The following is a 13,187-nucleotide window of genomic DNA, read 5'->3' as shown; positions in this document are numbered from 1 at the left end:
ACGTGCCCTTGTAAGTCCTGCTCCACATTTCTTGTAGGCTCCCTTTAGGTACTGGAAGCTGCTGTAAGGTCTCCACGCAGCCTTTTCTTCTCCAGGCTGAACAACCCCAACTCTCTCAGCTGGTCTTCATAGGAGAGGTACTCCAGCCTTTCTATACTTTTCTCCATTCCTCTATCTTACAGAAAAGTAGGAAATACGAAAACATTTGCTCTTAAGCACATATTTAGAAAACAGTAAATGTGATTATTAATAAAAATGGTGCTTCTTTCTACCAAACTGTGGCTGTGTCTTGATGTTGCTTTCAGAGTAGTCACCCTGTTTTGCAGTATGTTAAAAATTTGGACAGAAAGGATGTGGGTTTTTTCTGAAGATGTGCCTTTCTAAATGGAGGGAGCTGAAAGAGTAGCTGTGAGTCTTGCAGCATGGTCCTTGGACTTCCCTGAACAGTTGCAGACACCGTCCTTCAGCCTTGCTTTTCATTGTCCCTGTGAAAGAAAAGAAGCTTCCCACATCATTCCTCCTTTCACATCCACCACTGCTGCAGGTTTAGATGCATCTCAGTGGGTGTTAACCCACAAACTAGTCTCACACTAAAGATTAAGAGGATGTAAAGGCATAGAGAGCTGCACTCCCCTGAGCTGAGCCAGAGCTTGGCACCAAGTGGAAAAAAATCCCCTCAAACCAACAAGTTTTCCTGGGCTTTGGGTAACATCCTTAAAAACATAGTGCTACGTGTTACGTGCCTTCCAGCTGTGATCCTAACAGGGGAAGATGCCTTATTTTGCAGGAAATGTACGGTCAGTCTGTCACAATGAATATGTTGGTTTTTTTTCCCTGTGTGTCTTTCTCACGCTGTGGCTGCAGAACCCTAATCATCCTCTCAACCTGTACAAGTTTCATTTTCAATCTGTTTTCCCTGAACAGAGAACTGTTTCTTCATTTAGACTGAAAGTTTAGTTGCCTCTTGAGTCACAACTTGAGTTGCCTCTTGATCAATGCTAGCTTCAACCTAGAGACTAAAGGGAAGTTGTTTATTTCCCCCCCCTCAGCAGGAAAAGAAATTTCATGATAACAGAAGCAATGAAGCATCCTGAAACGCAACCCATGCTAGTGTGCCTTCCAGAGGCAAAACCTGGTATCCTGTACTGGGTCAGGCCAATGCAGTGGTCCAAGTTGCAACCCAGTGTGACCCAGAAGACAATTATTAAAGGGTATTTTGTCATAGCACACACAGAGAACACCACTCTGTTTTCTCAGCCACCCGGCATCAAAGAGGCTGTTGAAAGCAGTCTGGCTAAATTCTTCAGGACATGCTTCTCTGTCCTTCCAGCTGCCAGCTTTCCTCATGAGACAGCAGTCAAAATAAAGTCTTGCAGTTGGCACCTACCCACGGTTGGCATGTCACCTCTAATAACAAAGTCTGACTTCAAAGCCTTCTTTGCTCTCTTTTAAAAATTTATTATTTTTTAAATTTGGTATTTTTTAAAAAGGTAAGATCTCATCCTAAGTAAAGCAACACCTCCGGGTTGGGGAATCTGTGAGCCACAAACACTCCATGTCGAGGAGGCTATTCTGGGAAACATCTGCCTGCTGCACCCTATTCTTACACTCGCCTTAGGTCTTAGCTTTCAGCCACGACCAGGCACAGGTTAGGAGCATGAGAAATGGGGCATATGATGGATCATTTATCCCAGTACTATATCTCCACCAATGGGAGGAAGATTGACTATACCTGGCCATTCTCTGCTCTTCCTTTTCCCATGTGATCCCCCAACACCCACCACTCTCTGCTGTCTTGTCCTTAAGCACTGGAGAGGAGCACCTCACCCAGGGGCTGAGGTAAAGGTACACCATGATTTTGCTCAGCATCAAAACAAGCACCCTCTTTTGCTCAGCAACAAAAAAAGTACAAACTCCTCTCAGTACCCTTCCTCTGGTACCTTACACTTTTTTGGCTTTTTGGCAGTCACTGCACATTGAGCTGATGATTTCAGAGAGCTGTCAGTGATGACTTTCAATTCCATTGCCTGGTAACTATTTCCTAGTTTAGCATCACATACACTCTATTTGGGTTATATGTTCTTGGGTATATTAACTTTAAATTAATCTACATTGATGCTCATCTGCCATCTTTTTGTCAACTTTTATCATGTTGTGAAGTCCTCCTGGAGTTCCTCACCAGCACTGTGGTATTTGACTATTCAGACTATTTGGTGCAATCTTCAAACCTAGAGGTCCTCTCATCAGCCTGGGATTTCTGGCCACATTAGAGCCAAGGTGGCTGTTACTATGGTAAGGACCAAGAGGGCTGCTGCAAGATTCACCCCTTCTTCTCTTTTCAGTTCCCAGTTCCTCCATAGGTTTCTGGATGGCCCCAGGTAAAATATCCAAGACTGAGCCTTTCTGACGTGGCTGCTGCTATTCTAGTACAAATCTCATTCACTCACCCTTATGCATGCCACTAGCAGCACCAAGCTGGTGTTCTGCCAAATCTCTTTTGGGTTTTCCCTCTCCATAAGTAGGTTTTGAACCATCACTCTTGTGGTGCAGGACCATATCTGGCAATGAACAGGATCAGCAGCAGCTTGTTCAAAGTGGAAACAGAGCATCTGGTCCTCAGGAGAGTTCAGTAAAACTCTCTGAAACTGGTACTCTATAAATGCCAACCAGATACTGGAATTTCTTGTATTTTTGCTAAAAAAACTCTCATGGAATTGAAAACGAAGCAAGACCTAAAAACAAATTTACATGTTCACAGCACTAGTGGAAAGCCTTTTTGATGCCCTCTCCAAGGATGGTCCAAATTTTGGCAAAGAATTGCCAGATCTCAACCATTGCAGTTCATCTTGTGTCTCATGTTTCTCTTTCTCTCTGTGTGAAGCAGAGCACTAGTTGAACTGTCTGTGTTCACACAGCCATGTGACTGCAGCAGTGCTTCATATGCTAGACACATGAACGCTCAAAACACTACAGAGGGAATAAAAGGCATCCCTGTAAGCAAGAAGAATTAAAAATTCAGGCTAGGGTGCACGATCTTTGAGGAAGACCTCCAGCATCTCATTTGCAATGTGTGCCATGTGATGTGCAGTCTGGAACCACACAATAAGGGAATTTATTAAAAATAAATAAAATAGGTTGGCCAGTGACAGCATAATTTGCTCTGTGCAAACTGAGATTTTCAAGTGATAAGTCTCAGTTATGAATAGGAGAGTTTTAAGATAATTCTGTGGTTTCAGGAAGAAACATCATCAGATCTTGCCACTTTTCTCCTTTCTGCCTCTACATCTCTTGGCATTTACAATAAAGTAAAGGAGCTTAACAAAACACAGTGAATAACAAGTATAACAAGTATAACGAAATCCCTGCACATGCAAAAGGGTGTGTTCTTTGAAAGATGCTCTCTAGATAATTAGCAAAATAGCCCAAACTCCTATATAGAAATTTTGCCATAATATTCTGCATCATGAACAAAAATGAGAGAGGAAATGGAGAAGACCTGATTCAGAAGACCTGAATCCCCTTGAAGCCTGCATATCAAAAACCTATTTGTTCAGTATTTTCTTCCACTGTTGTGTGAACACAACCACAAAAGAAAACAGGTTTGTCCATGCATTACTTAATGTTCAGCGTTTGGGCCACAGAGGGAAATCCAGAGCCCAGTGGGAGGTGGGTAAGTTGAGACTAGAGGTTGTAGTTTGGAAACAGAAGAGGGCATCACACTGAGTGGTTAACCCACTCCAGGCCATCACCGCTGTGTATTAGAGCTGGCTAACCCTCTCTCCTAGACCCATCCCAGGTATGTGCACATGGAGCTAAAGGCAACACACACAGGGACTAAAACCTGGAGTCCCTCTGGAAAGCTGGTGGCCATACCCTTCCTTTATGGAAACCTGGGTATGGGCTCGCCCTCCTGAGCATGGCCAGGGGGGATAATGGTGGAGCAACAGCTTCCATCCTAGTTCATGTACCTGTAACTTGCTTGCCTCCATCGCAAGGTCTGGGGTGGGATTGCACTGCCATGGGAGAGTTTCCAGTGCCCATCTCCCACCTTGGCCCTATTAGTGAAGTGCAGAAAGGGAGGAAAGTGTTTTCCATCAAGCAGAGGCAGTTTGAAACTCAGTCTCAGGTATAGAGACCAGAATTCCCCCTCTCCTTTAGCTAGATGCTTGATTATCAGACTAAAGAGACCTGTTCCCACTTGTGCTGCCTCTCTTTGGTCGGATGAATCTTGAATCAATCTTATCCTTTTTCCTATTTCTTTTTTCTATTATTTTCTTTTTACCCTGACAGAAGGCAAAGAGCAGCCTAGCAGATGCAGTTCTTCCATTTAGCTTCCTCCCATTTGCAGGGAGTTTTTGTTCTCTCACAGGGTGCTTTTTGCCCTACGGAGGAAGATGAGCTCTTCCAAAAGAAATATAATTCCTCCTACATGCCTTTGAACAGACCTGTTTGTTTGTTTTTCCCTATCTCGAGTGTTAGCCCCTGGGAGATGCCAAGAATCCAGGTCCCTTGCTGAAGTCAGGACTGGGTCCCAAATCTCCTGCCCCACGGGCTGCCTACCCCATAGCTCAATTGACCATTGCCGCTTGTGAGCTAGCAGGGACAGTTTCTGCGTAAGGATGAACTGGCTTTGAACAGTTTCCCCAATGTCCTGGGCACAACGCTCCTTTTCTTCCTCATCAGGACTTTACGTCTGCTCTGCTGGCTTCCCAACTTTTTTTTTTTTTCCTTTTAAACAAATATAGGCATCGTTGTTTATGCAGGGAAAATTCCAGTTTCTCTTAAAGGGGCTTTGCCAGGATCTAAAAGCTCGGGATACACCTTTTCCAGAGGCAGCACCTTCCAGAATTCACACATTCTTCCTTCTCTCTTTCATACACATGAACAATTTTCATTACACATTTTTAAGCAATCTCTAAAATCCCCAGCTAGATCCCAGTGCCGTGATTAAGTCCCAGTCCCATGACTTATGCTTGCAAGGAAAGGAGATTCCTGCCAGTGAGGAGCAGTGAGGCCAGTCCCTGTGCAGTGCTCCCTGTTTCTCTGCCTACTCCAGCCTTAAACAGCTCAGGAATAGGGGATTTGTCATTTCCCTTGGAGAAGCCTTGTGCAAACCTTACCCATACTCAGAGAAATGCTGTTTGGTTTTATGGTGTCTGCTGCTAAGTCCCAAACACTACACTTCTCCAGTGGATCAGTACTACTAGTTCTCAGTGCTGGTGTTGCTATCACTTCCATGTTATCAAGCCTTGAAGACACAGTCCAAAATGACCCTTGTTAGTGATAAGCCCAGAGCTCGGGCAATTCTGTCCATAATTGTGTGACTACCCAGGTCAGCCATGTGCAACGACTCATTCAAAAAAGAAAACTCCATCAGTGGAGACCACAGAGGTCCATATATGCTCCATCTGCCCTTCCTAAATGAGTGAACATTTCCACTATTTGAAGTAAGAAGATGTTTACCAGAGCACTGGTGGTGCTGCCAGCTCTGCAGAGCACAGCAACCAGAAGAGCCAGCGCAAGACAGCCTCGCAGGGCAGAGCTTTCCACTGCAGTGTGATTGGGCCCTAGATATTCATATTTTATTACATCCATTTTTCTCCAAGAAATATTAAAATGCTCTCACTATTTGAAGGGAGAGGGGACTAAAACACACAAGCTGCCTAGCTATCCTCAAGCAACCTATCAAACAAAGCAATAAACTATTAGCAGGCAGAATGGTTTTAAAAGGACCTACAGCATTTTCAGGCCGTCAGGGGAAGAATAGGAATAGAAATGATTCTGAAAATTATTAGTAATGCCTTAACAGCTGCCTGTTAATATCTCCCACAGTATTCTCAGTCATTTGCACAACCGAGCTGCTGCTCCATGCCAATTACTGTCCCTGTTTCCCTCCGCTTGTGGCGGATGTGCAGAGGATGCAGCTGAAATGAGAATTTACTGAGATTCTGCTGCTCTTGCAAGTCTCTGCTGCAGCAGTAGAGGCGGTGTTAGGTAGAAGGTCTCCCAGCTCTTCCCATAAGGCTCTCCAGAAATAGAGTTTAAGCATGGCTCAGATAAGGAACTGGCCACTGCAGCTGCATTTTTACAGTTTCTTCACTGCAGGGATTAACTTTTCACTAATGGGGCTGCAGGGGACCAGTGGGAGCCATTTATGTCATGCACACAACCCAGACACTCTAGGGTTTGTTCGGTTTGGGTTTTACCTCCTCTTTCACCCCGTGGTATCACAAAGTGCCTGCAGTGTGTAACTCTATAGCAATGCTTCATTACCATCAGCAGGTTTGCCTCCTTATGGATCTAATGTAACCCCTAAACTGGCCCTGCTTTAAGCAGAACGTTGCACCGGAGGTCCCAGCCAGCCTCACTTATCTTACGTCTTGGTCCTTTGCTCATAAAGGCCCAACTCACCCCAGGGTTATGGCACAGCAACAGGAACAGATGCTGACAGCAGCCAGCCACCTCCTGACATTGTTTTCACCCAGCTGCATAAGGCAAGTTTGCCATGCTGAGACAGGGAGTCTGTAAAATTTGTGCCTTGGCACCTCCTCAGTGAGTTGGAAATGTTGAAACAAACACCTTATAGAGGGTCCTGCCCTAATCTGAGGCCTGAGATCTGACATGATGGTGGGCAATGCCAGGTACCTGCATGGGACTCCTGGTCATGAGCTGCATCTGCAGATCAGGAGAAGTCTAGTGAAGGAGTCCACATAGGAGAGCTGGTTCGCCAGTTGCTCACAGAGGCCCTTGTTTTGCTTTGGTTTTAAGTCACCAGGCTAGCACAGGCTTTTTCACCCAGCCAGCCAGCCAGAGATCTGCAAACCCTAAAGCAAGGCAGGGAAAAGGGGGAACATGGCTTCTGCTTTCTCACTACAGCCCAGCAAAGACTTCCCCTGCCCTGGCTGCCACCACTTGACTTCTCTTTTCCCACAGTGCTTTTTTTGCCCACTTACAGACAACAGGGATGGGGCTGGGAATGTGAGTGGAAAGTGGGTCAAGATCCTTATTGTTCCTTGTTCCTGTGTGTGGGTGGTAAGAGAAATATGAGAGCTTCTCCTTAGAAGAGGCCTCTTTGGCCTGGCTATAAATCAGAGCAGCTTCAGCAGCACAATCCAGGAAACACCCAGAGCTCGTTGTCGTTCCCCCATCAATGTCCCCTCATCTCCTTGCCCAGCTCCAAGCTCTCTGCCCTCTCCAGCTCATTCCTGCTCACCCCTGCAAGCCAGCACAAGGGGCAGGAAGGGAGGAGAGGGGAGAGGCATTGCCTTCAGCTGCTCAGTGCTCCCAGAGCTCCCTGAGGACTGTGTGTGGGTCTCCTTGCAGGGGGGAGAATGGTTATCTCGTAAAAGATGACTTTATTGTCAAGTGGGATTTGGAGTAATTCTGCTCCAGGCTGGGATAAACCAAGCTAGAGGAAGAGACAGGGGACTATTGCAGTATTGGTCTTCTGATTAATTTTCCCATGTAGACAAGTCCAAAGTTGAAATAGCTCCAGCTTTCCTCTTGTCCCTGGAATAGGACAGTAGGGGCAGCAGGAAGATATACGTAAGGTGTCATTGTGGATACTTTGCCCTGTTCTGTCTCTGTGGGACACACAAGATTTTGGCCATGGGCGCAACAACCCCCAGTGCTATAGGGAAGTGGTGGATTCCTTTGCTGTCAAGATTGGACATGAAGCCATCATCCACTGTAGAAGAGCAGTGCTGGTCAGCTCTGTTTGCAAAAATAGAGGAACAGAAAGTTGTATCCGGATTAAGTCATGGATGATAACTCTGTGAACACAGAGTTCTCCACCAAGTTACAAAACACCAGCTGAGCTGCTAGGAAAAGAGTTTTCATGTTACAGCACAGACTGTGAGCTAAACATTGCTCCTTTACTATTAAAAACCAAGGAAGGTTGCAACATGCAACCACATTTACAAAATGTGGGAGAAAGTTACATCATTGTATTGTAAATGTCCCTACTATTTTGGCTCTGGAGGCCTGCACGTCAGGACCAAGTGCTGAGCTCTTGAGTAACCATGTGTGTCAGCATACGGAAAACATTGCTAGAGATGCAACCACATCACAAGTAGAAGTCACTTACAACTTTTTAAGTTTTTAATTGTTCTAAGTTTACTTTCTCTGTCTTCTTACCTGTAGTAGCAGGCTATGAAGTTTAGGTGGTTTTAAAAGCAGCCACTCCTGGCTAGCACTCTCAGGGAAGATGCTTTTTGAGCTGAAGACCTTCCTTAGTTGATTATTTTCATCTGCCAAAAAATGTATGTATAAGCCAGTTGACATGATTCGCTCTTGTGCCAGACTTATCACTGTTTCAGCTGCAAACAAAATACGTAGGGGACAAAAGTTAAGACTTATGTTTCAAAATGTTCTACTGAAAGATCTGCTTCTTCATTTCTATGTTTTTGTCCCTCCCCAATTTTGCCTAAAATGAGAACTGAAAACAGAACATCACATACTTTATGGATGAAATATTTAATCTGATCAGAAGTAAATTGTGTAATTGGGGGTGGGAGAACAGGCACCAGACCAAAAAGTAGTTTTAATTCTAGTGTCTTAAACAAAGTATATTAGATCTTTATCATCCTTTCTTTTTAGTTACCTAAGAGCGCATGAAAAGATAAGGAGTTGTAGATATTTTCCTTGCTGGAGATGGGGGTTTTGTGCATGCTGTGTACAAAGCAGTTTAAGCCTTACATTTTAATATGACATGTTTATGGAAAAAAATTACTTACATCATCGTGTTTCTAGTTTTAATGCAAATTGGCTTTCATATTTCTGGAAAAGACAAATAAAACCAAGTCAACGTAGCTCAACCCAATGAAAGTCCTGACAGTATATCTGTTCCTCAGCTGTATTCATCTTTTTCATTTCTCACAATACAGTATCAGTCATTGTTACAGACTCCAAGTCTGGACAAGGCCTGAATTTCTATGGAAAAAGACAAATAAACACTGATAAATCTAATTTAGGGAAGTAGTCTGTTCTTTGATTGTTTGCTTATTTAAAAGAAAACAAGCAACTGTGGAGCAATTCACAAGAAAATTTCAACAGATGACTAGCAGAAGGATTCTAATTGTTTCTTCTTCTTAGATCTGGAGAGCACTAAATCTGCTTTTTAGCCTTGTGAATTAGGTTTGTGATTATTTTATTACTGGTTTTGTCATTTTTGAAACTTAAGGTGGAATCATGAAGAAATCCAATTTTTATCCATGACTTCAATGACAATACACAAAGCACTGCCAACAGGAAAACCACCTGTATTTGGATGCAAAGACAAGGGCAGATTCACAACTGCAAACATTTTAAGTGTTTTCCAGGTTTTGGAAGTTATCATCTCAAAAACCATACCCCATTCCCGAAATGAAACACGCCATGACCAAACACAACTACTACTTGGAAATATCTGTGAAACTGACATCTCCTTGCTCTGCAAGATGTTGGAAGCCAGGACTGAAGATGTATAACAGCCACAGCAAACATCTTACCCTGGGCTATGCAGAGACCTCCAGACCTGATGACACATATCTATACAGAGGGAGTAAACAGTGCACATGCTAGAGTTGTGGTACAGCAGCCTCCAGGGTCCTGAGGCTGAGAACATGCTGACCTACAGCTCAGAGCACATACCCTGCCTGTGGTCATGCCTCTGTACCTAACTGCATTACTATAACACTGAAGCTTGAAACACATTTTCCTCTACACCTCACTTCTTGTGTGCACAGGGTTAACTTCCCATAAACATTCACCATCACCTTCTACCTCATCCTGTGTCCCACAGTAAGGCTTTCCTCCACTGTGTCATCTGCCGAACAACTGGAGAAAGGTCCAGCTCCTGTTGTGTCCTGGTTGCTGCAGTGATACCATCACCTGCCATATTAGCAATGCTGACATCTCTTGTCTCCTTGGTTTATCCCTGGCCATGGCTAGCATCTGTATTTAGCATGAAGCACAATGGTGTCCTAGGTTCCGCTTGGATCCCTAAGTGCAGTGGCTATGTCTAAAGGAGAGGTGGTTTGGAGAATCCTCCTGAGTTTGTGGGTCCTGACGTGAACATTACCCATGACCAAATGCAGTGAAGAGAAGGTGGTAGGTGCTAGCTATCCTTTTGTAATCTGTGGACCACCGCAGCTACAGATCATGGCTAAGCCCTCAGCTGGGACCAGTAGGAATGCTGTTGCATTCACATGCACAGCAGCCTTGGCAGATGTAGGTACAGCTTTTGGTACAGCAACCAAACATAGTAATTGCAGAAAAGTGTATCAGTTCTGTCCAGCTTCATAGGAAATATTTTACAGTAGAGCTGTGATATCAGGTAAGAAAGGAATACCCAAAACTTTTACAGTAAAACAGGTATTTCCTTTGAAGAAGTTCAAGCACTCAGCCTGAACAAAAAGAAAAAGGCAGAGCCTTAGGCTGAAAAATGTGTCCCTGGAAAATACAACTATGACGATAGCATAGCTGATGAAAATACAATAAAACTCAGTGTCTCAAAATTAAAGCCAGACCTGAGTGGTCTATGGAAAGTAAACACATTTTTCATAGTGGAGGGAATTAACCAATCAAAATATTATTTCATGTTGTGTACTGGATTTTTCATCTCTAGAAATGTCATCATCAAGAAAGGAAAGGGGTTTTTCAGCTGATGTGCTCAGGTTCAGATGAGAATCAGTTCAAGGTAAAGTCAGTTCAAGGAAATCCAAGAGATGACGTGAGACGGCTGAGATCAGACTCTGTGATCAGGTTTACTCCATGTTCACTTTCAGCAGGAAATCTCCATATTCCGACTTGCACTGTGACTGTCTCTAAGCTCTAGCCTTTTATGGGGTGACAGTGATACAACCTACAACCCTTCAACAGGAGCTTGTACTTCAGGAGCAATAGAAAGTGAGGAAAAAATACCTCCTCATCCTTTCTTTTTTGGCTGTTCTCTCTCCAACCCATTACAGCTCCTTGGATCCCTCTAAATTCCCATTCTTTTGATCAGCAAATGGAGTCTTCAGTTTGGTATGCAGTTTAATGGAGCTCTGTTTGTGCAAATGCCTGGAAAGGCCTTCTATAAACTGTTCTTACCAAACATTCAAAGTAATGCCCAAACATGCAGGCAGTTTCTTGGTGTTGCTCAAGATCATTTGACGTGTCATTAAAGAGACATCTCTGTTTAATCCTCATTCTTTCCATGCTTTGAAAAGAATGACATTTCAAGAAAAGGGGAAGGTTTTCTTTCTGCAAGTGGCTGTACCCTTCAGTTTCCTGTTCAGTCTCACCCTTAATAGGTGCAATTTTGAGACTGCCTAACTATGCCTGCAGCATTGTATTTCTCTGTGCTGGGTGTGTATCACACAATTATAACTACAGCAGAACCAGTGGACGTGGGAGTGCTCTTGACACTGTGCCAGTGTGAGACCACAGGTGCATTAGCTCATCTTCCATGCCCTGGATGCAGTGGAGTAGAACAGCTAGAGACTAGGAGCCTGATGCATGATCTAAGCTGCATGCTTAGAACCAAACTGCATGGCTAACACTTAGACAGTAATTTAATGTGGACAAAACTGTAAGTGGGATAATGAAAGCCATTGGTTATAAAACAAAATCAGGTTTCCCACACCTGCAGAAGGCAAAGTCAGCACTTGGTGGCTGATGTAAAGAAGCAACTGGCATTAATGCAGCAGGCCCCAGCCTGGCAGGCAGGTATCCCTGTGACCTCAAGGTGGATGCGGTTGCTGCATGAGCTGTGGTGCCACTGATGGCCTCAAAGCTTCACCAAAGGCTGCTGATGTGCAGAAACCCCCTTTTCCAGTTCCCCACCTCCATATCACCCCAGTGAATTATTCACTTGCTAGGTGCTTGAGGGATTGGGGCAGCAGGTGCTGTAAGTAGCAGGCAGTTTGCCTGGTCTAGACACTTGGGTATCTGTGCCATTGTCCAATTCAAGACCAGCCTCACCTGGACAGGAAATATGAAGACAGTTAAGATACCTAATCAAGGGTCAAGCCCTCTTTTTTCTGATAATGGGGAGAAGAGGAGAAATACCAGCAGAGATGAAACTTACAGATGAGCACAGTTGCTCATACCTTCAGCTTGGATCTATCTGAACAGGGCTAAGCAGCCAGCAGAAGCCACAACACAAATGCAGAAGCACTCTGTGGTTTCATTCTTGCACCAGTTTCCCAAGCCTGGGGCAGTAAAACATGCAGCAGGAGTATCTGTGCTGCACTTTGAATCTGAACCCTTTATCAAAAGGGTACTGGATTATTTCTATCACAAGACTGAAGGATACAGCAAGGTAATATGATTCTGTGTCCTATAAAAATCTACTTTTCTCAGAAAACAAGCATGTGTGTCAATGTGTCTGTCTGAATCGGGCATAGACAGCCACTGTGATTCATCATTCACGGACCCCTGCTGGCCAGGGATCCAAAAGGTTGACAAATCCCTCATGATACGGGATAAATTGTAATCAGCTGTTGTTACGAAGATTAGACACACATTTATTACAGATATATCTGTCAGGGCAGCACATGACACGCGTCACGAGCTCTTGCAGTGGCAAAGTCGTGTTCTCCCAATGCAAAATTGAGAGGACAAGGAAACAAAAACAGCAAGCTTGGGGATTGCATGGTCTGTTTCATTTCAGTTAAGGATCACCAATCAAACAGATTACAGAGTCACAAACACTTCCTACAGAGCAAAGCAAAGACAGATTTGCCTGTGCACTGAATCTCATTACAGAGCTTTATCACCAAAAATTGCTACCACTATTTGAGGAGGGCACTTTTGTGCTTTTCTCTTGGCTGCAGATCTGGATTGTCCAGAGAGAGGAACTTGACTGAAATACTGTTGAAGACAAATTACCAGTCATTCCAAGCCCTATGGGTTAAAACATTGTGAAACATGAGTATTTAACTATGAAACAGCAGGCAAACTAACTGCCTGTGAGCTGGGCCATAAATATGATGTCTCAAGGAAAGCAAGCTCTCACAAATGGTTTGAACTAACTTTAAGTGTGTCAAGAGAGAAAAACAAAAAAACATACAAAAAGTCTTTAGGGAATAAACCTCTTCCCTGTCTCAGTGTCCCTCATAGTGAGTACTAATCTTCTTTAACACCCACAAGGCACAATGTTCAGCTTGTAGAGGATTACAGTGGCTTTCTGTGGTATAACTCAGCGAGAACTCCTTTCTCAC

General features: G+C 44.0%; 1 long non-coding RNA gene across 1 annotated transcript in view; it reads right to left on the bottom strand.

The window, feature by feature from the left end:
• Nucleotides 1–358: 358 nt before the first annotated feature.
• Nucleotides 359–13,187, bottom strand: part of LOC130609597 (uncharacterized) — a 47,078-nt gene continuing 34,249 nt past the window's right edge. The window contains exons 3-5 of the long non-coding RNA XR_008974821.1: nucleotides 12,075–12,231; nucleotides 8,137–8,318; nucleotides 359–485 (exon numbers count right to left, since the gene is read on the bottom strand). This is a non-coding gene — a long non-coding RNA (uncharacterized LOC130609597). The remainder of the gene's footprint in view (nucleotides 486–8,136; nucleotides 8,319–12,074; nucleotides 12,232–13,187) is intronic.

The sequence above is a fragment of the Pezoporus wallicus genome, unplaced genomic scaffold, assembly GCF_028554395.1.
Source record: "Pezoporus wallicus isolate ANWC-B61680 ecotype Strahan unplaced genomic scaffold, APGP_CSIRO_Pwel_v1 contig_8746, whole genome shotgun sequence".
Taxonomy (NCBI): Eukaryota; Metazoa; Chordata; class Aves; order Psittaciformes; family Psittacidae; genus Pezoporus; species Pezoporus wallicus.
Note: the sequence above shows the minus strand (reverse complement) of the source record. Positions and strands in the feature narration are given on the sequence as shown.